An 11,477-nucleotide genomic window follows, 5' to 3' on the forward strand; every position below is an offset into this window, starting at 1 on the left:
GAAAGAAAGAACAGAGAATCAGAAGAGAACAACTCAGCAAGAGGGATGATCATGCTCCTCTGAAGAGTAGCACAGGCCAATCTTCCTCCACTTGCCTGGTGACTGACTGCCGGCCAGCAGGTACGCATCAGATGTCTTATGCTTGTTGACTATATTCAAGTCAGTAAGTGTACGCAAGTAGTGTGAGACCTAGCTACCTCCTACATACATTACCAATAAATAATTATTGTGTCCTCTTGTCTATACACTGTTTGCAGATTCTCTGTGAGCATCATAAGAGATGGCTGAACAGACGTGACCCAGTAAGAGAGGTTTTCACAGAGAGCGACTTGACTCTGCAGTTCTTTGCTGCATGAATGGCTCATAAGGAGACTACTATCAAAGCTGCCAGGATGTGTTCTCCTGATGGATTAGGTATGTTGGTATACTGGGGTAAGAAGACCTTGGTCCTACAAGACTCCCCTTCTCTGCATGTGATAACAACCCAAAGAATATTTACTGTCAGAAGATATATAGAGCTGAGTTCCTGAAGCAGTGACATCGGCAACATACGTTCGACATAAAAGTAGGTACTGTTCTGTATCTCGTCACTCCTGACTTCAGATCTACTGATCTCTTAATGATGACATGGCATGTAACAGCAAAGCTGAGACATTTCTGAGAAGAAGATATCATAGATGATTGCAATAAAACAATGTAAACAGACTATACCTGAGCTACTTTAAGCTTCATAGAATCATAGAATGATTAGGGTTGGAAGGGACCTTCAAAGGTCATCTAGTCCAACTCCCCTGCAAGGAGCAGGGACATCCCCGACTAGATCAGGTTGCTCAGAGCCTCATCCAGCCTGGCCTTGAACGTTTCCAGGGATGGGGCATCCACCACCTCTCTGGGCAACCTGTTCCAGTGTTCTACCACCCTCAGTGTAAAAAATTTTTTCCTAATATCCAATCTAAATCTACCCCCCTCTATTTTAAAACCATTACCTCCTTGTCCTATCGCAACAGGCCTCCCTGAACAGCCTCTCTCCATCTTTCCTGTAGGCCCCCTTTAGGTATCGGAAGACTGCTATAAGGTCTCCCCGGAGTCTCCTCTTCTCCAGGCTGAACAGCCCCAACTCTCTCAGCCTGTCTTCATAAGAGAGGTGCTCCAGCCCTTTTATCATCTTCGTGGCCCTCCTCTGGACCTTCTCCAACTGGTCCATGTCCTTCTTGTGTTGGGGGCTCCAGAACTGGACACAGTACTCCAGGTGGGGTCTCACCAGAGCAGAGTAGAGGGGCAGAATCACCTCCCTTGACCTGCTGGCCACGCTTCTCTTGATGCAGCCCAGGATGTGGTTGGCCTTCTGGGCCGCAGGGGCACATTGCCTGCTCATGTTAAGCTTCTCGTCCACCAGCACTCCCAAGTCCTTCTCCTCAGGGCTGCTCTCAATCCATTCCCCGCCCAGTCTGTATTTGTGCCTGGGATTGCCATGACCCAGGTGCAGGACCTTGCACTTGGCCTGGTTGAACTTCATGAGGTTGGCACGGGCCTGTCAAGGTCCCTCTGGATGGCATCCCTCCCCTTCCAGCGTGTCGACGGCACCACACAACTTGGTGTCATCAGCGAACTTGATGAGGGTGCACTCTATCCCACTGTCCATGTCGCCGACAAAGATGTTGAACAGGGCCGGGCCCAACACAGACCCCTGAGGGACACCACTTGTGACTGGTCTCCACATGGGCATTGAGCCATTGACCACCACTCTCTGAGTGTGGCCATCCAGCCAACTCCTTATCCACTGAGTGGTCCATCCATCAAACCCATGTGTCTCTAGTTTAGAGAGAAGGATGTCGTGTGGGACAGTGTCAAAGGCTTTGCACAAGTCCAGGTAGATTACATTGTTCTGCCTAGAAAGCCAAATCCTACTAAGAATTTGAGGCTATAGTGCCTATTTAGAGCCAAGCCTCACTGGAAGAGTCAGTGGCAAAACCTGACAGCTCTGTTCTGAATATGTACTCACCTGTACACAGACACAGCCGCTGCCAGTTACCTGCACTGTGTACATCCCTGGGACTGCAAGGAGAGGTGCTTGATGCAGGACCAACTTGTTGTTCCTGTGCACATGGAACTTCAATGGAGAAGCCTCCTTGCCTTTCACTGTCACCTTTACGTCTCTGATCTCCTGAGGAATCAGGGCTGCATACTGAGCGAGGTCCTAGAGGGTAACAACTGTGTCCTGAAGGCAGAGAGAGTGAGTTTGCTATGGAGCAATATGGTGCAAGATCTGGCACACTAAGTCAGTCACTGCAGGGAGAACTACACACCTCATAGCCCTGATTCACACTCTTACACAAGCGAGGTCTGTGCCACTAAATCCACAGGCAGCAGGATGACTTCTGCTATCTGGAAAGGGCAGCTTCTGGGCCCTGGGACTGCTAGCCCCAGGGCCCAGGTAATCCCAGTTATACAACATAGAAAAAGAGTTTCCCCATGTTTCCCATTCCCAAGCAGGGCTAGTGTGTGCCTGTCTGCAAAAGATGGATCTAGAGTGACATACTTATGAGAGATGTGCACATTACTCCAGGCACAGTATCTCTTTCCTTCCCCCAAGACTTTTCCTGGCTCGTTACCTGTGTGGAAGCAAATCCACCAAAGGTATTTCTTTGTCCACTGAGCCAGTGCACAAGCTTGCTCACTGAGGCTTCATTGAATGCCAAGTCTGGTTTGGAGACATGAGCCAGGAGGATGTAGGCTACTGTCTCAATCGTAGAAGAGGAAAACTCTTCACTGCTGGAATGTGATGTCAGGAGCTCTGCTGTTACAGGGAGAAACATTTGGAAAAGAAGAACAATAGATCCCTATGAATATCAGCTTTTCCTGCCCTTGTACCCCTTGAGGACTGGCAGTTCCCTGTACACCATCAGAAATGCCTATGCCTTTCTGGGGCACCTCAGAGTGCAGAAGCCAATCTCTCCTGTTGCTTTTGCACTCTCAAGGGCCACCCAGGTATGACAGGCTCAATTTCTTCCTCTGAAAGCATTGAGAGATCCAGGCCACAGATCCTCAACCCGTTCTTCCAGGAAACACTTCCTCTAGAAACTGATTGACTCTAAACGGAAGCTTTTTGTTTCAGTCCTAGTCTTATTCAGCTCTGTGTATATTCAAAACTATGTCTGCAAGCTACAGCATTTTTGCTTCTTCTGCATTTACCTAGCATAGTCTAACAGGGCTCCCTGTGCTAAAAAGCTCTAGGACTTATTTCCAGTTAGTTTTATCTGTTGTACAAGAATCAGTCACTCTTTGAGGGAGAAATGCTGGCAGGCTACCAGAGGAGCAAGACTACCCAAATTATTGTGTTGGCATCCTCACTATGCAATGCCTAGGCTAGAACAATTTAAGCTAGAGCTGGGCTCCAACCTATAGTCCAAGCTCACAAGCACTGAATGCTTCTGAGTCTGGCTGATTGTTTTACTGTAGTGATAGCACAGGGCTAACCAAAATTCAGCTAAGACTTGAGCTTAATCGTGCCAATGTAGACACCTTCTGTGATGGCACAAATGTGAAAAACTGAAATGCTTTTAAAATTTGAACTCAGTTTTCAGAATAAACCTTCACTATTGAAATAAGAATCACAAAATCACTTGTTTGCATAAAACTAGCATAAAGGCTTTAGAATTTATCATAGGGACTCTATGGCTCTATGGACTGCTATTACTTCATTATGTTTATCACAACGGAAGGTTTTTGCATGAGGGATTTGTGATTTGTTATTTGCAAGGTGACATAAGCAGAAATTTTTTTTTCATGGTGTGTTAGAAGGTGTCTTGGAGATGTAGCTACAGATGACCCACAGATTAACCTAGATTCTTTAAAAAGCACCAAACTCCTATTTGAGATCCAGCTGTAATCCTGAGGCTAACAGAATCCTACCTACCAGCCATGGAAAGGGGTCTCTAGCCAGCAGAAGATAATCCTCTCAGGCAGAGACTATCCAGCAGGCAAACTGGCTGCAGCTGATGGCTGCAGTCACATCCTCAGTTTCGACAGGCAGAACACAGATACATCTAAGCATGTAGGACAACACTTTTCCCTCACTGCTAACTATTACCAGTGGAAGCAAGAGCCAAAGAAAACTATCACTTGACCCCTAGGCAGTTTGCAGTGCTCTGTGCCTTAAGGGGACATTTTCCAAAGTGCTTGGTGAGTTAGAAGCATCAGGCTGACTGGACATCAGTGCAGATGTGCTTCAATCATTTGTTCCATATCTGCTTCCTCAGAGGCAGCTCTGAGAAAGTGTGGCACTCAGTGTGTGCGATTCAACTCCTTCCACTTGGCCCACCAGCCACCCTGTGAAGCCAGCTGGGCAGCTTGAGTGGTTATGCAGTGAACTGCACTGGTAGCTGGTCAGGCTGAAAAATCTTCTCTCCCTTTTTTTCTTCTGTGTTATTTTTCAATCCCCAGTGTAATTCACCATACTCCCAGATAAACAGGTGTGGGGAGAAACTTACTTAAGGCAAATCAGGTAATGTTGTCACCAACTGTTTAACCATAGGCTTAGGTGCTTTGAAACCTCCACCTGGCATCCTCATTCAGGATAGAAGACCAGTTTTTTTTCCAAGATAAAGAGATAAAAGGAAGAACTAAGCTTAGCAGTACAGCAATAAAGATGCATCCACCCAAGGGCTCTGTGCTGAGTAAAGCAGCAATGGGGAAGCAGTCAAAAGGCTTGAATTCTGCAAGTAAATGTCCAAACCAGCAGCTAAATAGATATGGTGAGGCAAGTTTCCTCTGCAAGATCTCTGGTACCATGTATGAATTGCTGAAGAATAATGGGAGCACCACAACTCAAGTGAGTACTTTGACCACACAAGTTACGCATGGATCACCTCTGCTGCTTTTCATTAGAAGTTGTTTCCTGGATCTGAGAAAACTAGAGACTTTCACAGCTTAAATAAATTACCATTTTCCAACACAAAAGACAATCTGAGAAAAATTAAATTTTCCAAACCAGTGCAATAAAATCCTACAGATATCAGGCCTTAAACATAATAATTATCTCTAGAACATGAAATCTTCTAAACACTAACAACCTACCAGTTTCCTTCTCTAGCGTATCCAGGAGCTGCTTTCTCATCTCCATGTCCTTGGTCAGTGTGAAGACATAAGCTATCAAGGCCTTGACATAAAGGCTTGTCTTATCTAGTGTTATATTCTTGAGGCAATGTAAGGCATTATCCAGCATGGTGTCCTGAGAAAGGAATCCAAACCCAGTGAATTTCCTCTGACCACTTTTTGTTGTGAAAATCTATTCCCAACCCTCACATATCCCAGCTACATCACTGACGTATTTCAGTGCTAGCATGTCTCTCAGGACTGTGAAACACACAAAGCAGAGTGGACAAAGCACTGTGGGTTGAAAACAAATATGTGACTGGGCATATCACTGGGATGAGGGATTGTTAATATGCTGGAGAATCCAACTACACAAATTATCTGGTAACACACTGGCTCAGAACTGTCAGACTTGCATGCTGTGGTTCTCAGCTCTCAACAGGGTACGATGTTGTTTTCAGAACTGTACCAGTAAGGCTGGAGTATCAGCCCATTGTGTCTAGAATAGTCTACACTCAGCTTGAAGATCACTGCTTTTATTTCGGGTCTGAAGGAGAAGGGGTTTCATACTTGAAAGGTGATCTTTTTTTTTTTCCTTTAACAATATTGGTCAGTTTAATCAAAACTATTGCCTCTCCCTGCAAGCTCTGAGCCATTTTCATAGACAATTGTTTCCCCTGAGATCATTTGGGAATGGCAGATGCTCTGCTTTGCTGCAAATCAGGCCATTTATATTAAGAACTCCTTACCAAGTTAAAAATTTCCTGTTGAGCTTATTGTGTACAAAGGTGGGACATGATAGAATCTTTCATCAACTCAAGCTGGGTACTCCTTGAAACCACAGATCTGGGGAGGAATGAAGGGTGGAGCATGCTCCCAAGCACTGCAAGAGTTTAGATGGGACTTACATATTTCTCCAGATGGAGCTCCGCCAGTGCAGCAGTGATGTAGGCTGTTAATGAGATTGTATTATTCACACCACCCTGCAAGTCATATAGACAAACATCAGAAAGGGACAAAACTAACCTTTGCTTGCCTGTCGTTGCATAGCCACTGAAATGGCCTATGGATAGCGTATCTAAGAGAGTACAGTAGAATGTCTTTGGGCATTCCTGGACATGTGGAGACTGAAGGAAAGCACTCCAGGCTCACTTACTGAATATTATGAAAGACTGGTGTTGAGGGCAGCCTCAGAGCCATATTTTGTATAAAGCCTAGGTCTGCCTTTTCAGAAAACTGTCAGGTTATTTATTTTATTAAATATGTTACAATTGGACACTTGAACAAAGTTTTTGTGATGCAGGATTTGCATACAAGAAGCATACAAGAAGCATTACAAGTTTACATACAATTCATCTGACTCTGAGAAGCTACAGGTTAATATGGGTAAACAGGCTCACAGAAGCCTCTTTTCCCATCAGAGGACACTCATTCTTGAGGAAGTTCTGCTTGCATCCTCAGACATGAGACAAGATTACATCTAAAATGAGGGGGGAAATTTGGGCTGAGATGCTGAGAAAGCATCATTCACACTGAATAGTAGAAACTTTGAAGTGTAAGGAGGGTGGGGGTGCAAAATCTATTCCAAAAAGTTCTATTAAAATAGAAAGCTCAAAACTGAGAAATTAATAAAAGTCAGACAAGGATGAACAGTCTACCTGTACACTCTGGTTTTATTTTGTACTGCATCCAAATTTTAAGGGAAAAAAAAAAGTGTAACTCTTTGCTTTGCTAAAATAGCAGCCTGTTTTCTTTCATAAACCTGCCTTGTGTTTAATATGGGCAACTTTGCACTCTGACCAGTATGGATTACTCTTCCCTTTAGAAAGACAATGGATTCAAGTATTGCCATACTGCATGCACACTGTTTAGTACCTGAGCAGTAGGGCATATTCACCAAGAGTTTGGTGCATTTCCAGATATGCTGCAGGAAAATTATGGGGATGCCAGGCTCCAGGAGAAGTTACACTTGGTGAGCAGAGGAGGGACAACTGTGTCTTCAGATAATACCAAATTAGAGCACATACTCAGGCCTGTCTGAAGGATATTGTGCATCATAAGTCATGGGAAGAGGGAGAATCCAGCCAGGGTATTCTAGACAAGCACTAAAACATAAAAATATTCTCCCTGTGCCCCTGCAGTGTCTTGCATAATTAGCTATGGTGCCTTTTGGCTAGAGTAAAAATTAAGAAAGCCTGGCAGGGATTAAAATCTCACACAGAGCAAATGCCTTCTGGTTTAGGCCATGCTTTTTCTTTCTGCTCTGGGAAGCTGCCTTGGATGTGCTAGGCCATAGAGACATTGCTTTGTGCTACTGTGCACAGTGGAAGAGCCTGGGGAAGCAACCCCGTGCCCCACACTGTGTTCCTCCCACTCCCGTGCTTGGCAGCCATACCTTCAAGTCATTGTTGAAGAGCTTCCCCACACTCTGGAAGCAGCCATTGGGCAGCTGGTGCTTCTGCAGCCAGAGCAGAGCATTGTGCACATGATCCTTGTTGATGTAAATGTGAGAGCTGGCTTGTCCGAAGGACCTGGCTAAAAATGCTGTCAGCCTGTGGGCAGAGCATAGAGGAATTCCATATCACAGGCAGGAGCTGAACCAGGAAGGACAATAGGTTTGGGATGACAGCACCAGCTCTAGTCACTCACCATGTGTTGCTTTGGTTGTCAGCTTTCCCAAAGGCACTGTAAGAGCCATCATCATGTTTGTAGAGCAACTGACGCTGATAACCTATGAAGACAGGTGGCATGACAACTCTCAGTGTAGCAGCTCAAACTTTATCCTTCCTGTGGGAAAAAGGCTTCACAGCAAGAGACTTCACCAGGTCCTACAGCCAGAAAAATTGAGGCAAACCTACCACCCCACAATTCCCTATGTATCCCACAGCATTCAAGTGACAAGAAGCAGTTGCACAGCATCACTGGGGTGCGCCATGTGGCTGCTTTACGTTACTAGAGCTGTTACGTGCAAGTACTGTGGGTATCTGCCCTCTGGTCTGCAGAACGGTGACATGCTCAGCCACCTCATGTCTCTCCATGCCTGACGGAACTCTCATGGGTAGCTTGCTGTGAATAAAAGGAGGTGTAGGAGTGAGGAGGAAGGCTTTTCCTAGACGAGACCAATATGAAACCCTGTTTGTTTTTCAGAACTTCTGCTAGCCCTGTTGGGAATCAAGAAAGCGCCGTTTATAAGACATGCAGAAAGCAACAAGGCGATGCCTTTGAGCTCTGAGGGAGAACACTGTCCGCATCTGTTTGCTCTTCCTCCACCCTCCACATGGCCTCGATGTTTTCCTTCCATTTTGCCCCTCTGCTGCCGCCATTCCCTTGAGTAGGCCCCCCTCTCCCAGATATCTGTCCCAATGTGTAGTACAAGAGAGAAAGGGGGGAAGGAGAGGGAGTAAAATCCTATTCATGAGAGGCTGCTGAGCTTGTAAAGTAGTAGGATAAGGAGACTGGCAGGCTGGAATGTGAGGCACATGAGACACAGACAATGCCACTGTATTAAATTCAAATTATATTGGACAGAGCTGACATGTCCCCACAGTACATGTCCTAAAACAAAGGGAAACACTAAGCTACCAAACTCATATCTATTCCCAAAGGCTGCTCTTTATTCCAATTAATAACAGCTGATGCCCTGTTTCCACAAGGGACTTTCATCTGCCTCAGACTGATAAGGGAATAAACCACAGGCATCACATGATGATGGAGATCATTAATTACCTACTCTCTTTTCTGAAAAGCAGGCTTAATACTTCAATAACAGGTAGAGACAGAAGAAAGGTGTGTTTTCTTCAGAAACCCACTTTTCCTTCCATGAGACATTTCCCTTATGCTCTGTGACATCTTCCTCTGTCACAGCTCTGGCAGTGCTCCCACTCCTGCCCTGCACCTCCCTACCAGACCAGCGCCCCACACTCTTGATTAAGCGCACCTTCATTTTGCAGTGGAAGGAAGAAAGACAATGTTTACCTGTTTTCAGGAATTTCAGTGCTTTATCTTCAATTTTTGGGTCCAGTTGTTTAGTCTTATTCAAGTACTGGAGTATGAAGATATTTTGTGCAAACTGAACCATGTTCTGTTCACCACAGCCAAAGGGCATCTGTAGCAGCTAGTCTAAATTTTGAAGTGCTGGGCCCATGATGTCCCCTTCAGTTTGAGGTGGAGGAGCAGGAGAAGGAAAAAGCACAGAAATTCAGCAGTGTGAAACAAAGGGACTGCTACCTTATCTACATTCTACTTGGGTCCTGGTAAAGAGCCAGCCCCTCAATGAACAGAGGCGATTAAGATTTCTGCTGACCCTTCCTGGATTAGTCTAGAACACAAGGGGAAGATGGTATGGTTCTGGGAAGAGGGAGGGAAAGCAAAGCTTGAGGGGATCTGAAGAAAGGTGAAGAGACCTGTCATTCCTGTTATAAAGGAGGGAAAAGAATTAGACAGGCAAACTAGGTGTAAATCTGCAGGGATGGTTTTGGTTCACTTAGATGGATGGGAGTGACAGACGTCAGAGAAGATACTCCATTTTGTGCCTTCTTTTCCAGCCACTTGGGCATCACCCAGGGTTATTCCTTATGAGAGGAATAAATATTGAAAAAGATTACTTGATCCACATTTCTGAGGCCAACATCACACACCTTACAGTTTATCTCATGAGGAACTGTGTCAATGCAGCATTAAGGCCAAAGCATTGTGCAAGCTCTTCGCTCTGGGGACCCAAGAGCAGGGAAAGCCTTTCTCACCAATCACAGAGAAAGTGGCTCTGCCAGATCCCTCCAGCACTTCTGCAGGTAGCGTCAGGGAGAACTCTTCAGAGACAGTGTTATCTGAGGAAGGGAGAACCCAGAAATATATCCCTTGGAAGAAGTATCACACACAAGGAAACTTGGCCAGGTAGAAGACAGACACAGACAAACTATAGTGGTTGTCCTCCCAGGCAGGGATGGTGCCACCAGCGCTTGCTCTCTAACAAATTCTCCCCACCTCTGGGTATTTGCAGTAGCCCTGTCCCTTCCATCCTGCTCTTATTGTCAATAGCAGTCAGGGATTTTTGTGCCATACCTGCAGCACAGAGAAGGGCATTTTGGGGCTTCTCCTGTAGGACACCTCCTGGCTGCAGATGGAGAAAGAGTAATTCAGACAAGGAAGGCAGGAAAGGAAGTCACCATGCCTCAACAGGCCTGTCTCCTTCCAAGAAGGGGCTAAACTTCCTGTTAGCATCTTGTTAATTGCCTCAGAGGATGACCCACTGTCTCCAGGTGTTCTCCACCCTAAGGTCTGACTAACCTTCACAAGCAGAGGTTTTATCACTGTGTCTCTCTCTCCTTGCAAAGGTGTCATAGCAATCCTGTAATCACACAGATCATGTGAATCTTCTGCTACGCTGCTCACAGTGACATTCACTTTGCCTGCAGGAAGCACAAGGGCACATCATTGAGCACTTGCAGCAAACAGCTGTACAGGTGTCAGGACCAGACATGCAGATGCAGGTAAATCCCACCCCTCCTCCTGCTAGCTGCCACACATCCCTCTGCTCAACCTCACCAAGCCTGGTGGCTGTCACATTCCACTCAAAGCTTTCTGCTTCATTGGCACAGAGGCAGCTGGTGAACTGGCAGTCTGGACAGGCATCCATCTTTAGTTCTGGGGTCTCTCTGAGAGTAGTACGCACCTGAGTGTGGTGAGGTATACATTGGCATAGTGTTAGTACCAGGCACTGCAAACACCATGGGTCATGAAGTGTGAGACTGTGCTTTGTGGCCCAGACACCAGCATCTAGGCTCCTGAGAAGCTCATATCTTGCCTTTGGGCTCAAGTTTTTGCTCTCACAGAGGTGTGTAACTGGGGGAATACTCACCTGGATACAGCCCTTGAGGTAGTTGAAGACAGTGGCTTTTAGACTGAAAGTCTCCCCTTGGATCACAGAGTATGGCATTGACAGATCTACAAAGAAAGGCTGGAAGACCCTAAGAGTGGTCAGAGGAGAGAACCCAAACCCAGTTTCAGCAACACAGAAGGTGTTGGCATTCCATTCTGTGATGGTATCAGGAACAGCAACTTGGACAGATGCTTGTCCATTGTCCCTATAGCAGGGAAAGAGGAGAACTTATTCAGAAGCAGTCAGAAGTCTCCAGGGGTCTCTCTGGGGAAGGGAGACAGAGGCTGTTATCAACCCAACAGAGACTAAATCCCAAATCCAGGTCTCTGGGAAAAGTGTCCGTGGTTTTGACTTCATCATGTTATCAGAGCAAGGAGCAGAATCACTCTGGCCAACAGGACTTTCTGCAGAAAAGCAAGTGATACCTCAGAAACCAGCATATGTATCTTGAGGTGAAATTAGTTCTTCATTCAAAGGCAATCTAATACAAACCATAAATACTTTA

The 11,477-nt window shown here is 45.8% G+C and overlaps 1 pseudogene; it reads right to left on the bottom strand.

The window, feature by feature from the left end:
- Positions 1-361: 361 nt before the first annotated feature.
- LOC147602183 (alpha-2-macroglobulin-like protein 1) lies at positions 362-11,332 on the bottom strand (annotated as a pseudogene).
- Positions 11,333-11,477: the final 145 nt, after the last annotated feature.

Source organism: Chlamydotis macqueenii, chromosome 1, assembly GCF_036417535.1.
Source record: "Chlamydotis macqueenii isolate bChlMac1 chromosome 1, bChlMac1.mat, whole genome shotgun sequence".
NCBI lineage: Eukaryota > Metazoa > Chordata > Aves > Otidiformes > Otididae > Chlamydotis > Chlamydotis macqueenii.